Source organism: Ailuropoda melanoleuca, chromosome X (assembly GCF_002007445.2).
Source record: "Ailuropoda melanoleuca isolate Jingjing chromosome X, ASM200744v2, whole genome shotgun sequence".
Classification (NCBI taxonomy): domain Eukaryota; kingdom Metazoa; phylum Chordata; class Mammalia; order Carnivora; family Ursidae; genus Ailuropoda; species Ailuropoda melanoleuca.
Genome location: NC_048238.1, coordinates 101,647,722 through 101,660,411, shown reverse-complemented (window position 1 = coordinate 101,660,411; position 12,690 = coordinate 101,647,722).

Below are 12,690 nucleotides of genomic sequence, written 5' to 3'. Positions count from 1 at the left end.
TGTAAAGCTGAACAAACTTAAAAATCAACAACTCTTCTTAGATCCATAGGAGGAATGAGGTCACAGGATGAATGGCTTTCCCAGGAACTGGAGAGACAGACAGGGAGATACAGAGAATTAAACTTACAGGAACAAAAACCTCTGTAGGAACCAGTGCCAGGATGGGAAAACCTAAAAACTGTAGGTGATGAATTGCTAGAAGCTCTGGATGAACTCTAAGGTTAAAAGCTCCACAGGCCCGTTGTAGCGGGGTCCCCACACTTTTGTGAGATTTACCTCCATAATTCCACCAGGTGCTCACAGTGAATATCAAAATCCCCTAGTGCTTTCTGCAGGAAGAAGGAAAAAGGAAGTATTCTGAAATACACCAGAGCATTCTGTCTTTCGTAACAAAGTCTTCCCTAAAGAGAAACTATTTTACTAGAGTTTAACCTGCTGGGGTTTTATCAGAGCTTAATCTTCCTGGTGGGGGGTGGTGGGGGGAATACGCAACTCCAGTGCCCTCTAGCCATCCTGTCCCACCTAATGGGGAAAAACAGAAACACTCATGAAATTCATAGCCCAGAGGCAAATACCAAAAGACTGAAACTTAATCACAGGAATATAGAATGCTTCCCCTCCTTCACACCTTACCACCACCTTACTAAGGGCCTATCTATAGAAGTCCCTTTTACACAGTACATTATATCCACCTGCCAAGAATAAATTACAAGACATACTAAAAGCTGAAAAACAAAAGACAGAGGGAACATCAGACCAGATTCAGGTATGGCAAGGATGTTACAATTATTAGACCAGGAATTTGAAGCAACTATGATTAATATGTTAAGGCCCTATTAGATAAAGTAGACAGGAAGCAAGAACAGATGAGCAATGTAAACAGAGAGACAGACATTCTTCTTTTTAAGTTTTTGTTTAAATTCCACTTAGTTAACATACAGTGTAATATTAATTTCAGGTATACAATTTAGTGATTCAACAATTCCATACAACACCCATTGCTCATCACAACAAGTGCCCTCTCTAATCCCCGTCACCTACTTAACCCAACCTCCCACCCACCTCCCATCTGACAGCCATCAGTTTGTTCTCTATATTTAAAGACTCTGTTCCTTGGTTTGCCTCTCTCTCTCTCTCTTTTTTTTCCCTATGCTCGTTTGTTTTGTTTCTTAAATTCTACTTATAAGTCAAGTCATATGGTACTTGTCTTTCTCTGACTGATTTATTTTGCTTAGCGTAATACTCTCTAGCTCCATTCATATTGTTGCAAATGGCAAGATTTCATTCTTTTTATGGCTGAGTAATATTCCATTATATATATATTCCACATCTTCTTTATCCATTCATCAGTTGATGGACACTTGGGCTGTTTCCATAGTTTGGCTATTGTAGATAATGCTGCTATAAACATTGGGGTGCATGTATCCCTTTGAATTAGTATTTTTGTATTCTTTGGGTAAATACCTAATAGTGCAATTGCTGGCTTGTAGGGTAGTTCAATTTTTAACTCCTTGAGGAACCTCCATACTGTTTTCCACAGTGGCTACACCAGTTTGTATTCCTGCCAGTGGTGTAAGAGGGTTCCCCTTTCCCCACATCTTTGCCAATACCCGTTGTTTCTTGTGTTGTTGATTTTAGCCATTTGGACAGGTATGAGGCGATAACTCGTAATTTTGATTTGTATTTCCCTGGTGATGAGTGATGTTGAGCATATTTTCATGTGTCTATTGGCTATTGGGATGTCTTCTTTGGAAAAAATGTCTATGTCTTCTGCCCATTTTTTAATTGGATTTTTCATTTTTTGGGTGTTGGCTTTTATAAGTTCCTTATATATTTTGGATACTAACCCTTATCAGAAATGGCATTTCCAGATATCTTCTCCCATTCCATAGGTTGCCTTTTAGTTTTGTTGATTGTTTCCTTTGCTGTGAAGAAGCTTTTTATTTTGATGAAGTCCCAATAGTTTATTTTTGCTTTTATTTCCCTTGCCTCAGGAGACATGTCTAGCAAGAAGTTGCTATAGCCAATATCAAAAAGGTTACTGCCTGTGTTCTCCTCTAGGATTTTGATGGGTTCCTGTCTCACGTTTAGGTCTTTCATTCATCTTGAATTTATTTTTGTGTATGGTGTAAGAACATGGTCCAGTGTCATTCTTTTGCATGTTGCTGTACAGTTTTCCCAACACCATTTGTTGAAGAGACTATCTTTTTCCCATTGCATATTCTTTCCTGCTTTGTCGAAGATTAACTGACTATATAATTGTGGGTTTATTTCTGGGTTTTCTATTCTGTTCTACTGATCTCTGTGTCTATCTTTGTGCTAGCTACCATACTATTTTGTTTACTACCGCTTTGTAATATAACTTGAAGTCAGAATTGTGGTACTTCCAGCTTTGATTCGGTTTTTCCAAGTTGCTTTGGCTATTCAGGGTCTTTTGTGGTTCCATACAAATTTTAGTATTGTTTGTTCCAGTTCTGTGAAAAAGTGCTGTTGGTATTTTAATAGGGATTGCATGAAAAGTGTAGATTGCTTTGGGTAGTATAGACATTTTAACAATATTTGTTATTCTGATCCATGAGCATGGAGTGTCTTTCCATTTCTTTGTGTCATCTTCAACTTCTTTCATCAGTGTTTCATAGTTTGCAGAGTACAGGTCTTTTACTTCTTTGGTTAGGTTTATTCCTAGGTATCTTATGGGTTTTGGTGTAATTGTAAATGGGATTAATTCCTTAATTTCCCTTTCTTCTCCTTCATTATTGGTGTATAGAAATGCAACAGATTTCTGTACATTGGTTCTGTATCCTGTGGCTTTACTGAATTTGTGTATAGAGATGGAAATTCTAAGAAAGAACAAAAAGAAATGATGAAGTAAAAAAATACTAACAGAAATGAAGTATGCCTTTGGTAGGATTACTAGCAGAGTGGACACAGCTGAAGAAAGAATCTCTGAGCTTGAGGATATCTCAATAGAAACCTCAAAACCTGAAGCAAACAGAACAAAGACTGGAAAAAAAAAGGGAACATCCAAGGACTGTGGGACAACTGTAAGAGGTGTGACACATGCATAATGGGAATTCAAAGAGAAGAAAGAGAGAAAGAAACAGAAGAAATATTTGAAACAATGACTGAGAATTTCTCCAAATTAATGTCAAACACCTAACAATAGATCTAGGAAACTGAAAGACTGCCAAGCAGGATACATAGCAAAAAACCTGCACCTAGGGATATCATATGCAAATTGCAGAAAATCAAAGATAAGAAAAAGTATCTAAAAGATACTTTTTCTGGAATTCCCATTATGCATGTGTCACACCTCTTACAGTTGTCCCACAGTCCTTGGGNCTTCTTCTCAGAAATCACGTAAGCATGTAAGCATGAGAGACTATGGACTCTGAGAAACAAACTGAGGGCTTCAGAGGGGAGGGGGGTGGGGGAATGGGATAGGCTGGTGATGGGTAGTAAGGAGGGCACGTATTGCATGGTGCACTGGGTGTTATACACAACTAATGAATCATCGAACTTTACCTCAAAAACCAGGGATGTACTGTATGGTGACTAACATAATATAATAAAAAAACATTTTAAATAAATAAATAAATAAATAAATAAGAAAAATAAATAAAAAACTCTAGAGGGAAAAAAACAGATTAACTATAGAGGAGTAATGGTAAGAGTCATATCTGACTTCTTCTCAGAAATCACGTAAGCATGTAAGCATGAGAGACTATGGACTCTGAGAAACAAACTGAGGGCTTCAGAGGGGAGGGGGGTGGGGGAATGGGATAGGCTGGTGATGGGTAGTAAGGAGGGCACGTATTGCATGGTGCACTGGGTGTCATATGCAACTAATGAATCATCGAACTTTACATCAGAAACCAGGGATGTACTGTATGACTAATATCATATAATAAAAAAAAACATTTAAAATAAATAAATAAAGATGAAAAATAAATAAATAAAAGACTCTAGAGGGAAAAAACAGATTAACTATAGAGGAGTAATGGTAAGAGTCATATCTGACTTCTCAGAAATCATGTAAGCATATAAGCATGAGAGACTATGGACTCTGGGAAACAAACTGAGGGCTTCAGAGGAGAGGGGGTGGGGGAATGGGATAGGCCGGTGATGGGTAGTAAGGAGGGCACGTATTGCATGGTGCACTGGGTGTTATACGCAAATAATGAATCACGGAACATTGCATCAAAAACTAAGGATATACTGTATGGTGACTAACAAAACATAATAAAAAATTATAAAAATAATAAAATTAAAAATAAAATTAAAAAATAGTATGGTGTAGTAGGGAAGGTGGCATGTGAATTCATAAAAAAAATGGAAACAGAGTAAAGATACATTTGGAACAAAAAAATGTAAAAGAAGAGAACAACATATATTTATAATAAAGGCTAGTAGGCAGTATTTTTGGGGTTGCTCTTGAAAGAAATTTTTGTTGCATAAAAACTTCTGAAAAATTCAAGTCTAGAGGAACCCTGCTTTGTTGTTGTTGTACTCTAATTCCTGTGTACAAGGGTTCATTAGGTGTAGATGCCATGCCCTTATGATAAGAAAAAAGAAGGAAGGCGCTAACCTTTATTGAATATGTACTATGGAAAAGGTGCCTAAATAAGTTTATAAAATTCCCTTCAGTGGAGTGCCTGGGTGGCTCAGTCGGTTAAGCATCTCCCTTTGGCTCAGGTCATGATCCTGGGGTCCTGCGATGGAGCCCCACATTGGGTTCCGTGCTCAGCAGGGAGCATGTTTGTCCCTCTCCCTCAGCTGCTCCCCCTGCTTGTGCTTTTTTTTCCTCTCTCTCTGTCAAATAAATAAATAAAATCTTTTAAAAAAATCCCTTGAACAGACCAACAAGGTAGATTTTGTTCATTTTATATATGAGGAGGCTGAAATGCAAAGAGATTTTAGTAAATTATTGAAGTTCACATAGCAAGTCAGTTGCATTTCTAGAATTCAAACCCACATCTGTCTGATTTCAAAGAGTCTTTCTGATGCTCCCATACTATCTTCATTTTTTTAAATGTGCCTAAGAGAGGAATTTGGAGCTCCCCTAGAAAGGTACTATGTGACATAAAATTGTATTTCTTCATACACAACTAGCCTTAGAATATAAGTTTTGGTTCCTGATGCCTGGAAATTTTCATACTGGTCCAAGGTCATCTTCATTCATAACTCTTGAGGTATATGATGTTGACTCCCCTTGAGACCAGGCTTGTCAAGCATGCAGACTGGTATAGCAAAAAGAACCTGGAGTTGGAATCAGTCCTGAGTTCCAAAATTAGTTTCATAGTTTGATTGTCTGTATCATTGGGCAAGTTTCTTAGGTTCTCTGAGCTTTACTGCACCCTATTTAATTCTCTTTTTCAATCTCCCTTCTTCCTGATCTCATTTGGTATACATAAAAGGCATCTGACTTCTTATCTCTGGTTTATCCCTTGTGTGTGTTAAATATTACCACCCACCATAATTATGTGTAACAGTCCTCATCCAAACTGTGGCCTAAAGTTATCATTTATTCTCAGGAATCTGTAGGTTGCCTGGGTGTCTCTGCTTCAGTGGTATAGCAGCTGGGGAAGTTCTGCTCAATGGGTTTCCCTCTGGAGCCCAGGTTGAACGGTGAACATGAACAGCTATCCTGAGGACTTTCTTTTCATGGTCATTGCAGAGGCACAGGAGGGCAAGCAGAAGCATGTGAGAGTCCTCTTAAGTTATAGGGCATACTGTTAATTCTGCCCTATTCTCTTGGCCAAAGCAAATAAAAAAGCCAAGCCCCAAAGCAAGGGGCAACAGTGTACCTTTTGCATGCATCAATCACAAAAGTGTGGATACAGGGGAAGGTGAAGAATTGGGGTTGATGAGTCAATCTGTCACCCTCTGAAACTATTTGAAACTTTCTTCATCTTTCTCAGGCCTATTTTTCTACTTCATCAGGAATAAACTCTTTCAATTTCCTCATTTCCCACTTAGAAGTCTTTTGTATCCAAACTTACCAGCCATTTTCTCTTTTCTTCCATTCTCAGAATAAGATAATGTCATTCAACCTGTGCTTTGAATTTCCTTCCCTTTTCCTGCCTCTGGGAATCATCAATTATCTTTTCTTTTCCCCACATACTCAACTTAGACTTTTCTGTTTTCTCTTTCTTTTAAAGTGCCAGTTTTCCCACTCTTAAACAAAAAGCAAAAACAAAAAAAAATTTACTTGACCGATATTTTCCCTTTCCTTCCTTTCTCATACAAGTTTCTAGAAAGTGTCAGTTTCACTTTTTCATTGCCTTCACTCCTCAGCATACTGAAATCTAGCTTCTGCTCCCACCACTCTACTGATAATGTTCTCTCAAATGTCACTGTGGATTATTCCTTTCCTGAAACACTCTTCCTTGGCTTACATAAAATTACTCTCTTCCTATTCTCCTCTTCTATCACTGCATGCTTTTTCTCAGTTTCTTTCACTGAATCTTCTTCCTTGCCTGTTTTTAAAATGTTATTTCCTAAGTGTCCACTGATGGATGAATGGATAAAGAAGAGGTGGTATACACACACACACACACACACACACGTACACATGCACACACACACACAGTGGAATATTACTCAGCCATAAAAAGAATGAAATCTTGCCATTTCCAATGATGTGGACGGAACTAGAGGCCATTATGCTAAAGTGAAATAAGCCAGACAGAGAAAGACAAATACTGTATGATTTCATTTATATGTGGAATCTAAAAAACAAAACAAGTGAACAAACTACACCAACAATAATAACAACAAAGAGAGAAACAGACTCAAAAAATAGAAAACAAACTGATGGTTGCCAAAGGAGAGGAAGGTGGGAGGATGGGCCAAACGGATGAAGGGGATTAAGAGGTACAAACTTCCAATTATAAAATAAGTCTTAGGGATGAAAAGTACAGATTGGGAATATAGTCAATAATATTGTAATATACTTTTTATGGTGAGTATTTTATAGTACATATAATTGCTGAAGCAAAAATAAAATAAGATGTTGTTTCCACAGTCCTCATCTTATTCATTATCTTTTCAACAAATTATCTAATATTCACCAGGTTTTATCTATCTTTATCTTAATTTAAGAGCACACTTCTAAATTCCAGGTGTCTCCAACTGAATATAATATAGATAACTAAAACCAAATCCAACCATTCTGAATTCACTACTTCCTACATAACACACATTTACTCTTACAGGTCATAGAGGGTTAATGTTGCCAGTTTTTGTCACTCAGTCTTCCAAATAAAACCTGGCACTCATCCTTGCTTTCTCCTTTTTCATCTGTCCATATCCAGTCCATTACCAAGTTAGATCAAACTGAAATCAAGCCTTCACTACCCCTGCCATAGTTTGTCATTTTTGAGGGTTTTTTATGTTTGGTTGTTTTATTGTTTTGGACAGGGGCTATTTCAGTAGTTTTCTAATTGGTCTCTCTCCATTTGGCCTTTACAGGTAACATTTTTATCATTAAGTGCCTACTACAGTATTTGATACACATTAGGTGTTCACTGTGAGTTAGATCTTTCTCTCTCATCCTCAGAGCAAACTCATAGCACTAGGCTTGACCCAAAATGAAACACCCTGTGACTTGATGACTTGTTCACTCTTGAGAAAAGGTTCATTTGGAAGTGAAAATTAGATTTGTTTCTGCCATTTCTGGCCTCCCATTTACCTTTTGGACCTTGTCTTCTTTGCTTGGATTTCAGAGTACTTACAGTTTTCCACTTCTCTTTATCTAGCACTGTTCTTGGGGTAGGTTATGATTAACACCATTAGGATTATTAAGCTGAAGGAGAGGAGATCCTAAAAGTTCTCATTACCAAAAAATAGTGTGTGAGTTGATGGATGTGTTAATTGACCTTATTATGGTATCATTTTGTAATATATACATATAACAAATCATCACATTATACACCTTACACTTATGTAATGTTATATGTCAATTATATCTCAATAAAGCTGAAAAAATCAGTGCCGTGTATAACTAATGAGTTAGTTATTAGTTTTAGTTGCCAGGGAATTTTCTTCATGGAAAAGTACATTAAACATGGCTCTTTCAGAAGGATTAGTGTTTTAAAGCTTCCAAAGCCTTAAACTAAAGGAGAAATTCTCTAATAAAAGAATGTGGGGACTCAGTAATTGATTAATGGAATTGTTTATGGATGATATTGGGGGTGCCCTGAAATCATAGCCATCTTCATGGCCTTCTCCCATTCTCAGGCTGGCTCTGTACCTTGTTAAAAGTTACTGCTATAAACAGTGCTTATTTAACAGTCTTCTCTCCTGTTTGGAGAGTAAGGTGGATTGCAGTGGTAGCTCAAGTACCTTCTGCCTTCAGGTTCAGATGGAGTTCAGTTTCCTCCAGTGGCTCCCAAATTGTTTTTTTTTTTAATTAGTCAGTTAATACTCATATCACTGTTGGTGGATTAAAATACAATATCACTGGCTGAATAATTTCTACACAAATTGGAATGTGAAGGTGAATTTGATTGTGAATCTAGACTGTATTTGAATTAATTTGTAAAAAGGTAGTGTGTAGTACAGCAACATCAATTCCGAACATATAATCATGAAATTCAGTGACCCTGAACAAAGATGATTTTGGAAAAATTAGGTTACATAAAAAATAATAATGACTAGTGGATAAAATTTATATGATGCTAATTTTGGCTACTGATTTAAAATTTGAAATGGCAGCAAATAGCATTGTTATCTTCACTTTGTTTTCTCAAATAAAAGAATAAGTGAGAAGCTACATTGATTTATGAAGCATGATGAAATAATTTCCAACAGGATGCTTATACTACTTTCTTAAAGATCAAAAGAAAAGATCTCCTCTATCATGAAAGATATTTTAAAGTGAATTTGTACCATGGTTTGTTCTGTCTGCGTTTTTTTTTATTTTAATGTTTTTTTATTATATTATGTTAGTCACCATACAGTACATCCCTGGTTTCTGATGTAAAGTTCGATGATTCATTAGTCGCGTGTAACACCCAGTGCACCATGCAACACGTGCCCTCCTTACTACCCATCACAAGCCTATCCCATTCCCCCACCCCCTCTCCTCTGAAGCCCTCAGTTTGTTTCCCAGCGTCCATAGTCCCTCATGCTTCATTCCCCCTTCTGATTCACCCCTTTCTTTATCCCTTTCTTCCCCTACCAATCTTCCTAGTTCTTATGTTCCATAGATGAGAGAAATCATATGATAATTGTCTTTCTCTGCTTGACTTATTTCACTTAGCATTATCTCCTCCAGTGCCGTCCATGTTGCAGCAAATGTTGAGAATTCGTTCTTTCTGATAGCTGAGTAATATTCCATTGTATATATGGACCACAGCTTCTTAGTCCAGTCATCCATTGAAGGGCATCTCGGCTCCTTCCACGATTTAGCTATTGTGGACAATGCTGCTATGAACATTGGGGTGCATATGGCCCTTCTCTTCACTACGTCTGTATCTTTGGGGTAAACACCCAGTAGTGCAATGGCTGGGTCATAGGGTAGCTCAATTTTTAACATTTTAAGGGACCTCCACACTGTTTTCAAGAGTGGCTCTACCAACCTGCACTCCCACCAACAATGTAGGAGGGATCCCCATTCTCTACATCCTCTCCAACAATTGCTGTTTCCTGTCTTATTAATTTTTGCCATTCTAACTGGCATAAGGTGGTATCTCAGTGTGGTTTTGATTTGAATTTCCCTGATGGCTAATGATTTTGAACATTTTTTCATGTGTCTGTTAGCCATTTGTATGTCTTCATTGGAAAAGTGTCTGTTCATATCTTCTGCCCATTTTATGATTTGTTTATTTGTTTCTCGTGTATTGAGTTTGAGAAGTTCTTTGTAGATCTTGGATACCAGTCTTTTATCTGTAGCATCATTTGCAAATACATTCTCCCATTCCATGGGCTGCCTCTTATTTTTTTTGACTGTTTCCTTGACTGTGCAGAAGCTTTTTATCTTGATGAAGTCCCACAAGTTCATTCTATCATTTGTTTCTCTTGCCTTTGGAGATGTGTCATGAAAAAGGTTGCTTTGGCCGATGTCGTAGAGGTTGCTGCCTATGGACTCCTCTAGGATTTTGATGGATTCCTGTCTCACATCGAGGTCTTCCATCCATTTGGAATTTATTTTTGTGTATGGTGTGAGAGAGTGGTCAAGTTTCATTCTTTTGCATGTAGCTGTCCAATTTTCCCAGCACCATTTATTGAAGAGACTGTCTTTTTTCCACCGGATGTTTTTTCCTGCTTTATCAAAGATTAGTTGCCCAAAGAGCCGAGGGTCCATTTCTGGGTTCTCTATTCTGTTCCATTGGTCGATGTGTCTGTTTTTGTGCCAGTACCATGCTGTCTTTGTGATCACAGCTTTGTAGTACAGCTCGAAATCCGGCATTGTGATGCCCCCAGCTTTGTTTTTCCTTTTCAACAGTTCCTTGGAGATTCGGGGCCTTTTCTGGTTCCATACAAATTTAAGGACTATTTGTTCCAGTTCTTTGAAAAATGTCCTCGGTATTTTGATCGGGATAGCATTGAAAGTGTAGATTGCTCTGGGTAGCATGGACATTTTAACTATGTTAATTCTTCCAATCCATGAGCATGGAATATTTTTCCATCTTTTTGGTCTTCCTCAATGTCTTTCAAGAGTGATTTATAGTTTCTAGACTATAGATCCTTTACGTCTCTGGTTAAGTTAATCCCAAGGTAACGTATGGTTTTTGGTGCTATTGTAAATGGGATGGATTCCCTAATTTCTCTTTCTTCAGTCTCGTTATTCGTGTATAGAAATGCAACTGATTTCTGGGCATTGATTTTGTATCCTGCCACCTTACTGAATTGTTCTATAACTTCTAATAGTTTGGGAGTGGATTCCTTTGGGTTTTCCATATAGAGTATCATGTCATCTGCAAAGAGAGACAGTTTGACTTCTTCTTTGCCGATTTGGATACCTTTGATCCCTTTTTGTCTTCTGATTGCTGTTGCAAGGACTTCTAGTACTATGTTGAATAATAGTGGCGAGAGTGGGCATCCTTGTCGTGTTCCTGATCTTAAGGGAAAGGCTTCCAGCTTTTCCCCATTGAGAATAATATTTGCAGTAGGCTTTTCATAGATGGCTTTGATGAGCTTAAGAAATGTACCCTCTATTCCTACACTCTGAAGGGTTTTAATCAGGAAAGGATGCTGTATTTTGTCAAATGCTTTTCCTGCATCTATTGAGAGAATCATATGATTTCTGAATTTTTGTTTCTGGATAAAATCTAAGACACTGATAGATTTGCAAATGTGGTACCACCCATGCATCCCAGGGATGAATCCCGCTTGGTCATGATGGATAATCCTTTTAATGTACTGTTGGATTCTATTAGCAAGGATCTTGTTGAGGATTTTGGCGTCCATATTCATTAGGGAAATCAGTCTGTAATTCTCCTTTTTGAGGGGGTCTTTGCCTGGTTTGGGGATCAAGGTAATATTGGCCTCAGGGAATGAGTTTGGTAGATTTCATTCTGTTTCTATTTTTTTAAATTGCTTTAGGAGAATAGGTATTATTTCTTCTTTGAATGTTTGGTAGAATTCCCCAGGAAAACCATCCGGGCCTGGAGTTTTATTTTGTGGAAGGTTGTTTATTACTGACTCAATCTCTTCATAATTAATTGGCCTGTTTAAAAAATTGATTTCTTCCTGTTTCAGTCATGGTAGTTTATTGGTTTCCAGGAAGGCCTCCATCTCTTCCAGATTGCTTAATTTATTGGCATAAAGCTGTTGATAAAAATTTCCAATAATTCTTCCAATTTCATTGGTGATGGTTGTGTCCTCTCCTTTTTCATTCATAATTTTATTAATTTGGGTCCTTTCTCTATTCTTTTGGATAAGTCTTGCCAGAGGTTTGTCAGTTTTATTGATTGTCTCAAAGAACCAGCTTCTTGTTCTGTTGATCTGCTCTACTGTACTCCGGGTTTCTAATTTGTTGGTTTCTGCTCTAATCTTGGTCACCTGCTTCCTCATGCGTGGATTAGGCCTGTCCCTTCATTGCTGTTCCAGCTTCTTGAGGTGAGAATATAAAAACTGCATTTTAGATTTTTCTATTCTTTTGAGTGAGGCTTGGATGGCTATGTATTTCCCCCTTAGGACTGCCTTTGCAGTATCCCATAGGTTTTGGACCGTTGTGTATTCATTCTCGTTGGTCTCCATAAATTGTTTAATTTGTTTTTTGATTTCCTGGTTTATCGAGTCATTCTTGAGCAGGATGGTTCTTAGCCTCCAAGTGTTTGAGTTTCTTCCAGGTTTTTCCTTGTGGTTGAGTTCCAATTTCAGAGCGTTGTGGTCTGAGAATATGCAGGGGATAATTTCAATCTTTTGGTATTGGCTGAGACCTGTTTTGTGTCCCAGAGCATGATCTATTCTTGAGAATGTTCCATGGGCATTTGAATAGAATGAGTATTCTTTGGTTCTGGGGTGTAGTGTTCTATATATATCTATGAGGTCCAACTCGTCGAGTATGGCATTCAAAGCCTTTGATTCTTTGTCGAGTTTTCGCATGGGTATTCTGTCTATTTCTGATAGTGGGGTGTTGAGGTCCCCTACTGTTAATGTATTTTTATCCATATGTCTCTTTATTCTGGTTAAGAGTTGGCTTGTGTATCTTGCTGCTCCCCTGTTGGGGGCATATATATT